We start from the raw sequence: 11,154 nt of genomic DNA, 5'->3' as shown, positions 1-11,154 counted from the left end.
GTTTGGGGTCAGCCAGCAGCAGCCCCGCTGGGCCCGAAGCTCGGCCTGCCTTCATTCGTGGGTTGCTTTCTTTATTTTTGGCGTTTCTCTTCCAATTGAACGCCTTCTCGTTCCCCACCGGTGGGACTGCTGTGCTGCGTCCCGGTGCCACTTCAGGGCCCCGAAAGCAGCAGTGGTGGCTTTGGGGTGGGGGGAGAGATGCATTTCCTTGGGACCCCCCCCCTCCCTGCTACTATTGGTGATGAGCAGGCGAGGCCTCATCGCCCCTGGCCCACTGCTGCGCCCGCTTGGCTTAAAGGGGTGATCCTTTTGCACTTGGTGGCAGCCACCTGAATGGGAGATGACATTGAAGGGGCAGCAATTGGTGGGTTACTCAATGCCCTAATCCTGCACCGGGGGTTGAGGCCCTGGTGATGCAGGGATGGGGGCATCACGGGGGCTGCACTTGGTCCCTGTGGTGCTGCAGGTGCTTCTGCCACAAGGGCTGGGGCTGGGGCCAGGGTGCAACTCCTGCCCCAGCTCTGCACTGGGGGCTTCAGGGCTGGAGGTGGGTGAGGGGCTGTGGGGCCTTAGCCCTATAGCGATGGGTTTGGAGCATCTTCAAGGCCTCTTTCCAGGTGAGCTACACTCCTGGAAGAAGTGCATCGTCCTTTACTAAATAAACAGAGCCCCTTTAGGATATTTTTCTTCGGAAATTAACTCCTTAATTAACTCCTTCAGGCCGTGAGCCTTCCTCAGCCCTGTACAAAACCAACAAATCCAGGAGAGGGACACTCAGCCTCAGAGCCACCACCAGTCCCAGCCTGGGGATGGCTGCATGCACAGGGCTGTGTGTGCGCATTCCCTGCCTCCATGGAGCTATCTCATTTGTTAATCTAACCTACTTTTGTGTTTTTATATATATATATATATATTGTTTTGGTCAGAGGTCGGTGCTGTGCAGGAACCTGTTCTGCTCTCGGTGCAATCTCAGAGCTTTTTGTGGGTGTCTGATTTCTGTAAGGCGCTTCGGTTTCCAGTATGAATGTCACGCAGGAAGAATACCATGACAGTGCTGGAGGTGCATGAGATCTTATCTACCTGACATTTCGGGCTTTTTTAACCGTCCATTCACCCAATTTGCATACAAATCACATGGGCTGCTTTCCCCCTCCACCCCCTCCCCCTATTTTTTTCGTGTATCATCACAACAAACCGATTAAGTTTGCCCTCTGACAGCATCAGCATTGCTCAGAGCTCCCTTTTTCCTCTGATGGAATCTGGGGGGGGGTTTAGTGCTGTGCAGGGACAGCACTCCCATCCCACTGACTGCTGGGCCACTGTGCTGAGTTTCACTTCCAAGCAAACCGCAGCACCGTGCACACATCCCATCTGCTTCTCCTTAATTGCCACGGGTGAGACTTACTTTTATTGATAAGGAGATTCCTGCAGCACAGCCCCAGCTCCCTGCAGCCCCCCTGCCCGTACTCAGGACAACTCAGGGTTGCAATTAACACAAACCCTGCTCGGCTCTCGGCCGTGTGCCGGCTGCAGCCCTTGCACGGAACAAAATGTTTCCCTTGGTGTTGGGGAGGCATTGGCTCCAGCAGGGGTGAGTGTGAATGGCAGGGAGTGCGGCACTGTGGGGTGCGTGGTGGATTTTTTGTTATTTTCTTCTTTGTTGTTGTTGTGTTTTGATTTAATTGGAGCAATTGTGATCTGGTTCGCTTCTACTGCAAGCGAGGGGCTGGAAGTGGAAAAGCTGGAATGTGGCTGTTCCAGAACACCCCAGGCATACCTGAGCTGTATCTCCCACCTGACCCCATGCTCCTGCCACCACCCCTACAGCCCCCAGCCTCATTTCATTGACACCATCACACCCCACGCAGAATGCTCAGTGCTCAATGCTGGGCCTGCAGCAAGAAGAAGGGCACTACAGAGGGACAGCGGGATGGAGGGATGGACAGCAGTGGGGGTGTCCCGTGGTGCCTCCCAACTACATGTGATGGCATCGCTCTGCCCGAGAGCTGCTGCTCGTGTGCCGTGTGCCCCAACTGGGGCAGTACGCATTACTTGGGTGGATTTCCTGCAAAAAGCCCTTTCTGATCTTCCTGGTCTCACTGTGCTCAGATGAAGTCCCAGGATATATCCCTGTGCAGTTGCCCAAATTATCCATCTATCACTCCATGCCCTGAGACAGTGCAAACTTGCTGTCAGAAATAACTTACGGTGCTCGCTGCCTGCCCCATCATGCTGGCACCGGGGACGAGGCCCAGCAAGCATCGCTCCCACGGAGGTGTGCAGCACAGCACAGTGCCCACGGCTCTGCCTCACTGTGATTGCAGTGGGGGTGAATGGAAGCAGCCCCGACCTCACCAGATTCTCAGCCAGGGGATCCCCATCCATTTTTAACCATCGACAGGCCAGAGTCTGACATCACCTCGATGGGGCTGTGTGGGTCCGGAGCCTTTGTGTGCCCAGTGGTGGCACCCCCATGTTCCCATCCCACCCTATGTCCCCATCAAAGTCGTTCACCCAATTTTTCTCACCATTTGCCATTGTGGAACCTTTGGAAATCTTTGGTGCTGGGACACAACGACTGGTCCCAGTGCTGCAGATCTAACAGCTGTTGAGGTTCGAACCCTTCGCTAACCCCACAAACCTCATTTGCTCAGGGTTACCTCAAATCTAATACAAAAAAGGCTGATTTGAGGGGAAAAAAATAACAGAGAGAATAAAGGCCGTGGATGGTTAACAGTGTTATTTATTTCTTATTCGAGAAGCTCTCAGATCCCCATTATCAAAAAGCAGAAGACCCGGAGAAAAGAGCGCCCTGAAGTTTTGCCTTTGGGAATTGAAGAGGGGGAATTGGGGTGATTTTCTGCCTGCAGGCTGCACACCGGGCACGGGGCTCTTGCAGCTCCTCGCACCTCTCAGCCCATCTGAGGTGCTGCAGGAATTTCAGTTTCTCTCCTCAAATAAAGCACAGACGTCATTTTTATCCCCTACACATTTTGCTGTGGTGAGGTGCTTTGATTTAAACATCGAGGATTTGGGGAGCGGGCGGGAGAGCCTCCAGAAATCATGGTGAAAGCGGCCGTTATTCGTTCTGCTGCCTCCTGAAATCTTTATTCCTCCTCACCATCCCTACAAGCCCGGCTGGCAACAGTACGATGCCTCTGAGAGGAGTTCAATTAAACGCATTGCCAACTAAATACTTTATCTATTTATTTATTATTTTTTTTCATACCAGTAGTGAGAGCGTTAAATAATAGATCTCTGGATTTATGGGCTGCATTTAGGTATGACTATGAATAGCTACAATAAAAAGAAGCAGAATATTCATATGAAGGGGAGGGGGGGGGGGAATATGTTTGATATTTTTTCTTTCCTCGTCCTTTTTTTTTTTCCTTCTTCTTTTCCCTCTTTGAGTTTCAGTTTTAGGGCTGAAGAAGAATCAGATTTTCTCATTCTTTTTCTGTTGCTGTCGGACGACGAGAAGAATCCAGCTATTTTCTGAGACCGAGGTTCCTATGGGATTTCTCCTTGTTTTCAATAATTAAATATTAAAGGAGTGGGAAGCAGGCAGATTGTGCGATATGGACACTGACTGAACAGGGTATTTATTTGCATAGGTACGTGGCACACGGGGCAGGATCGATCTCCGAGCCCTATGAAATTGCCATTACCCCATTAGTGCATTACAAGCAGATTATTGCCCATCGAAACGTAACTCTTCAAGTCCTAAAAATAATTTAACTCCGGGATTATTTTTATTTAATCCAGTCAATGACAAATGCTCTGTAATTCCTACAGAGCAGAAATGGGAGCTGGAAGTCGAACCCAACTGCTTTTTCTTCCTCCTCTCTTTTCTTTTTAATGAGTATTTCCCCCTTTCTTCCTCGATTCTTCTTGCTTTCAGAAGTCTCATCGACCCCTCTGAATTTTGCAGCTCCTCTCTCCTTCTTTCCCCTCCAATCACTTCCCATCACAAAACGCCGTACTTTTCCCTGAGATTTGCCCTCCTCTCTCCCTTAGGACAAATTCCCGTCTCAACAAGTCACCTCGGGAGGATCCCTGGGTACGGCTGTGTTCAATCGCATGCTCGTGGGGTGATAAATGGCACCGTGGCAGTGTTACACATGGGCTAACAGCCAGGTTTCCCTTCCAGCCCACCTTGGCTGGGACAGGGGGATGTGCTGCTGCCCTGCCTTGTGCCTCCATGTCCCTGAAGGTCACCCAAATGCATAAAGGGTGAGTAGGGCCCACAGCAGCCCTATGGCTTCCCCAAATCCTGCTCACTTTATTTTATTTTTTTAAATTTTTTAAATATATATATATATATTATTTTTATTCTTATTTCTGTAATAGTTTGGTTTTATTATGACAACGTGTTTAATAAGCAGCTCCAGGCTGGAGGGAGGAATGCAGAGCTCTTTGACGAGATGTGTAAACCATGTACTCGTGCTGCCTTGCCCCGTTCTTGCTGGAGCCTCAGTGTGCCCCACGCAAAGCACCCAGTGGTGCCAAGGGAAGGGGCCATCAGTGCAGTGTGAGCCCCCAGCTCCCACCCGGCCCCACAGAGCAACCCACAGCAAGCTGGGTTTGTTTGCCCTTGCTTTGGGCAGAGCTGCATAGTGGCAAAGCAGGAGATACCCTGACCTGGAGCGACGTGATGGCAATTATTTTTTGTGTTTTTGTTTTATTTTTTGCATTATCCTGACTTCATTTTTACTCCTTTCTGTGATTTCTTTTTCTCTCTTGCCACGTCCCCCTTGCCACGATGGTGCTAAGCAGCGGGGTTAATGCCCTCCTGCTAATTCCTTACATAACCCTGTGGGCTCAGATCCTCAAAAGTATTTGTATGCTTTCCTCCCTTGGAAATCGGGGAGTTTAATTGTCTGCTAAAATTATGGTGTTTTGAAAGCAGAGCAGGAAATAACCAACTTGGGGTTTTATGAGCTTTGTTTGCCTCTCTGTGGTCACAGAGCACTTTTACGTACCTTTTACAAGTAAATTCAGGGATAAATAGCCCGGTGACCAGAATACAGATAGGTTTGTTGAGTATGACCGGAGAGAAATAGGTGCCAACAGAGGTGAGGGGAGATGGGCTTGGCCTCCTCTGGTCCCCATTGGTAAAATGTGGGTGAGACAATGGCACGGCACCAAAAAGATGCTGGAAAGAATAACCCATTACGGGCTGCGAGATGCTGAGGTAGGAGAACTGTAGAGATTGCAGCAGTGAGAAGCCATCTATTACAGACAGCCATCGCACAGCTGACTGCAACCCCCTCTCTGGAAATGGCTCCGTTTCTTAGTTTCATTTTTGGCCATGCGACCCGATAGGATTCCTCTCCCTCCTCAGCGTTTGTCCCCTTCAGATATTTCATGCAACACTGAGGAAGGAGGAAGCAGAATGCCGTGACATTGAGGTTTATTGCTGATTCTGCTCACGTCGGTTGAAATCAGTCACTGAACCTCAGCCGGCAGAACCCCGTGCGCTGTGTTTTTCTTGCCTAGGTAATCGCGATGGCAGCAGGGGGAGGTAAGTAGAAGGGAAAAGGACTGATTTTATTAGGTGTTAGAAGAGCTTATTAGAAAAAGGGGGGGGCGGGGGGGAATGCAATAAAATTATAAAGAAGTGAATTAAAACAAGTGATGAAATCCAGTCCCTGCTGACGGCAAGGGGAGACCTCTCTCCACACGCACCCTTTCTGGGCTTGGAAGATGCCCAGGCATTGATAAACGTTTTATGAGAGCCCGGCGGTACGCGGTGCATCGCTCTGGGAGGAAAACCCCGAGGTACAGGGTCAGCCCCTGGGCCTCATTGGGCTTCTTGTCAATCTGCAGCCTACCTGCGTTATTTTTAAGCCAATTAAATTAATTGCTGGAGCAGACGATGCTTTCAGACCTAAGGCAATTTTTGCCCCCTTTTTTGATACCAGAGGGCTCGTGGAGCGAGGCTGGGGCTTGGTTTTGGCAGCTGGGGAGCGTGTGTGATTTATGCAAGAAACAGCGGCGGGGTTGGATGCTGCAAGACAAATATTTGGTTAATTTTTATAATTATTAGTAATAACAATACCCTGCTCTCTCAGGCACTTTTCATCTCCGAGTGTTTGTGAGTGAAGCCAAACCGTGCAGCTCCGCTCTCAGGGCTGCAATTACCAACAACGTGCACACTGAAAGCGAAGCTGGAGGAGGACCAGCCATAGCCAGGCGCTTGGGGAACACGTCCTGTAAGACAAGTGCATGTCCCTGTATTGTGGTGAACTGGGGAGGTGCTCCCCTCCAAGGGCAAATAGCATGGATCAAGCTGCCTGTGCTGCTTCCTTGCCCCTGATGTCAGAACCAATGGGGCTAGATCAACTCGCACAATACTATGATACTATGATATGATAGATAGTTTTGTGCCATTCATCTTCCAAGCCCTCTGGGTGCTTGGGCACTGAGAGCCCATGGAATGAGGGTGGCTCCTCAGTGGTGAAGAACAGAAGGTGGGCCAATGGCCTGACCAGCACAGCTCTGGGCCACCATATCCTTTTGGCAGCTGCCAACTCACCACCATGGCTTCAGGTTTCTGACTGCCCATTGCAGAACTTCTTTGCACACGTTGTTGTGCTTCTTCCAGCTTCTACCCTACATGTGTGCATCGAACCACCCCCCCACCAGCTTAGGCCAACTCTCTGCCAGAACACAGAATCATGGAATCATTAAGGTTGGAAAGACTGATAAGATCATCTAGTCCAACCATCAACTCGTGTTTGTGACCACTGTAGGCCATGTCCCTCAGTGCTGCATCACCACAGTTCTTGAACACCTTCAGGGATGGTGACTCCACCACCTCCCTGGGCAGCCTGTGCCAATCACCACTCTGAGAAGAAATTTTTCCTACAGCATTGAATGCTGTGATTCACAAGGGCTCTCCCCGTCTGCTTCTCCCTTTAGGAGGCTCGTGCTGTATTATTCAGCATCTAAAACTGATCTAAAAGACCAAAATCTAATTTTGAAAATAATAATAAAAGAAGATTTAATAATGTGTCATCTCTGTTCTATGCCACTCCGGTGAATCAGAACCATTTGTTACCAACAAGTTTCATGGTTTAGGCTCCCAGTGCCAGCACAGAAGCCCTGATCCCAGCAGACCATCAGAGCTTTGACCTGCTGCAAGGATTCAGTCACCTCTGTGTGTCTCAGATCCCAGCTGACCCGGGGCTTCGCTCTTTTATTATCTGTACACAATCTCTCCCACTGTGCCAAGAGTTCTGTGTTCTTTATTTCTCTTCCGTCTCTGATGCCACAAAGTCAAGTGAATGTCTTCAAGGAAATCTCAGTAATAAAACCTATTTCCTCCTCCCTGCTGCAAAGAGAAAGCAAAGTAATAGTTTCTTTATCCATCGGGGACCGGTTAATGCCTCGCTCCTCATCATCACCAAATGCAACTAATAAAGGAGTAAAGGAGATTTGGCAGTTTAATGCAGCAGCTAATTTTGTGCCTGCTGCTCTGCCAGAAAGTATTTTCACTTTTGGGTGATGCCAGAATAGCAGAGCTGATTAATTAGCTTTCTCTTGAGCAGGAAGAGCTCAGTTAAGATGCCTGCAGCCCCTGGACAACACAGGCATCGGCCAACCTTGTTAGTAGCAGCATTCCCAGTATCTTGAGGGTTCATTAATCCTCAGCAGGTGAGTGTCTCGAAAGAGGCATTCAGACTCACGTTCCTTTATGGAGGCTTCAAGGCAATGCCTTACAAGGTTATGGGACCAGGATCTTAGCGAGTACGTCCACAGGCAGAGAAACTCTCTCCAAGCACTCAGCAGGTGGGATCCAGCAAAGCAACTCCCTTAGCCTTAGTTGGGCCTGTATGTAGGCTGTGACATAATAATAACACTGAGAATTTCCCTCTCTCCATTCCCATGTGTATGGGGCTAACAAGGAGCATGGAAAGTCAAAGGAGCCTTTGGGAAATGTGAGTCTTCTTTTTGCTGACCCTGCAGCAGAAGGTGCATAACTGTTTTTTATGATCCAGATAGGATGGATGGGTTAATTACTGTCATAGAGTCCTTCGAGATATTCGCTGCAATCACGCGGTGCTTTTATAGCGAGAGTGGCTTTATTATCCTCGCACAGCGTTGCTACTTTATTCGAGGTGTTGCTGTAAGTAACACCGTCATTAGAAGGGAAGGCCCCTTTAATCCCACCTCCCCAAATGCTGCTTTCCTGGGAGTAGGGCAAGCTGTGTCTGGCTGGGCTCTCTGCAGCCCTGGTTTGCAGTTTGCTGCTGATTGCAGCCAGAGCCAGGTGCTAGGCAATTGCAGCATCCTTGCCGGGACCCAGAACAGCTGAAGATTGCCGTTTCCAAATGCTCAAATGCTGAATTGTAACAGGGGGTGAGAAGACCTTGATCTAACAAAGTAAGTGAGATGTTTCAATGGGTACAAAGTAGCCAGTATAGAACTGGGCTAGGAACATGAGAAGGTTGCAGCCGGCTGGTGCTGGAGCAGAACCTGCTGGCAGGATGTGCCAACACACAGTGCTGATAAGAGAGAGCAAACACAGCAAATGGAAGCAAGTTTGGTTTTGCATTTTTCTAGAGTAAAACCCTTTCCCATTTAAGACACACTGTGCAAATGTCTCAATCGCACTTTGTGAGGAGAGGAAATAAATTGCTTTTCTGCCCCAAACCATCCAGCACTGATAGAGATGCTCCAGGCAGCACGGTGCCCATGGGGTGCACAGGGGCTGTGATGGCACTGCAGGTTGGAAGGGCTGTGTCACCAGGCATTGGACAGATGGGGATGTGCAGTGAGGACAGACATACAGATGTGCCAGGAAGGCACAGCACAGCCAGAGCTGTGATGGCAACACGCTGGCTATTTGTTTTACGGCATGAGGCTAGGATTGACAAACCAACTCACCTTGATTTCTCTCTCCCAGATGCTATCTTGCAATGTCTCAATCCCATTGTTCCAGCCCGACCTGCCAGATAGGAGACAGCTTGTGCATTGCTGGGACGGGGCTTGGCGGGCAGTGGGGCCAGCTGGCAGGGAGCCTGGCTGACAGGGGACAGATCCTTCCACTGCGGCATTCGCAGGATCAGGAACTCTGCTTTTTCATCTGAAGAACTTGTTGGCTTTAAAAATAGCCCAGCCACGGCCTATGCTCCCAGGAATGTCTGGGATGGGGAAAATGAAAATAGATATTTCCATTCCTAGTGTAATTGGCACTGGAAAACCCAAACAGTGCTTGTTCTGTTGGACCTCTCCAGCTCCACATCCCCTTCCCACCCAGAGCAGCTGAGTGGGTCCTGTGATCCCACAGCAAGCAAGTTGATCTGAAGGTGTCTTTGGGCCCAAACCATTTAAACCTGTACACCTGCTCAGTTCTGAGAGCATGAGTAATTGCATAGACCAAACTCAGTTTCTATCTTTTAGCAGTATGCACCCTTCCCCGTATGCTCTCTTCTGCTATTATCTCTGTGTCTTGTAAACATTAATGAATGGTTCTCAGGTCCCAGCACACTACTTCATTGTCTCACTTGCAGGTCACAGGGAATGATTAAAGTTATGCGAAAGGAGGTGGGGTTAAAAATGTCTTTCACCCTCAGCCCCCCCCCCGCAGCTTCTGGAGGATGGGAAATTCAGGCTACTTTTGCGGTGCTTTTTTGAGCTGTTTCAGAAAATATGAACTATTTCCAAGGCTGCTCTGTTCCATGCTGCTCCAAAAGATTCATGGCAGTCATTAGTGGTATCTCCAAAGCTTGCTGCTACTGAAGAGTTAATGCACATGGCTATAAAATGGACTTTCAGGCCATTTCAGGAGAAAAACTATTTCCTCTCACTTAACTTACCGCTGAGAAAAATGTTGCTCCTTGCCTTGGCTTCCCGATGTTATTAACCACTGCTGTGCTCCATGGGACTTGGGGCTGGCTGAGGTCCACTTGTGCCGTGCCACCACCTCCTGGCACCCTTTGGAGGGTGTGGGGGAGAAGGTGCTGCACCCCTCATCATGGAAAAAGCCCTGAGGGGATGATTTCCCTGCATCCACTCAGCCAAAGAGCTGGCCTTGTGCTGGGAGTGATGGTTTTGTCCCTGGATCCGTGACCTGGATGACCGAGTTGGGGCAAAGCTAGGGATGGGTTCCTCTGTCTGCAGACTGGGGTCTGTCAGACTACAGATGGTGGGAGGAAGGTGACTCAGGAAGAAGCATGCCCAGAGAAGCTGTGGATGCTCAGTTCCTGGAGTGTTCAAAGTCACGCTGGGTAGGACTCCAGGCAACGTGTTCTAGTGGGTGCCAGTCAGTCCATGGCAGGGGGTCAAAACTGGGTGGGCTCCGAGGTCTCTTCCAACCCAACCATTCTATGATGCTGTTATTCCATGTTGAAACTGGACACTCTTTGAGGTCCCTTCCAACCCAACCATTCTATGACTCTATGACCCACAAACCCTCATCCAGGCACTGGGATGGGTCCTTAGCAGGGAGCTGTTGGGTGGGAGTGTCCAGCTGAGATATTCCCAGGCTCAGGGCTGGGTGAAAATATTTCACCTGAAACTCCCCCTGTGTGAAAAATGCAAATTTGGTGACAAATAGTTGAGAGCATTAGTGCTGGTTGTGCTAAATGGGTTGTCCTGAGAAAAACATTCCAAGAAAGTACATTTGCAATGTTTATTTCAGTTTGAAATTCCCCTCCATTTTACTTGTAAATTGCTCCAAATCAAAGTGCGGCATTTTCTCCTCACCTTTCACGTATGCTGTAATTTAAATAAATAGTTCTAGCTGCAATCTGAACTAATTCCCTCCTTCCTGACTTTTCAGAACTATTCATAAAACAACACAACCCCAAATTCATTTTTTCATGCAGCTCTTCTCAGAACCATTAGACACATTAACAGCCACCACATAAATGAAACCACAGGCTATCAATGCTTTCAGACAGCTGTATTTCCCACCAGACATTTGCATAGCACCACCTTTGTAGCACTCTGAATTACTCTACCAATATTTTTTTCGGAGGGGGAAATGCAAGTTACTGGTACTAGATCTGGAATTAGGAGACTGAAAGTCCCCAGGTTAAACCTCTTATCCAGCACTCACAGGTCACCACTCCTGGTTATGTGCAGACACTGAAGGACTTTCATTCCTCACTCCTTCTCCCCATCTGTCATCCAATTTTCCTAAAC

This window comes from Excalfactoria chinensis, chromosome 9 (assembly GCF_039878825.1).
Source record: "Excalfactoria chinensis isolate bCotChi1 chromosome 9, bCotChi1.hap2, whole genome shotgun sequence".
NCBI classification, from domain to species: domain Eukaryota; kingdom Metazoa; phylum Chordata; class Aves; order Galliformes; family Phasianidae; genus Excalfactoria; species Excalfactoria chinensis.
The sequence above is the reverse complement of the archived record's forward strand: the minus strand, read 5'-3'. Positions refer to the sequence as shown.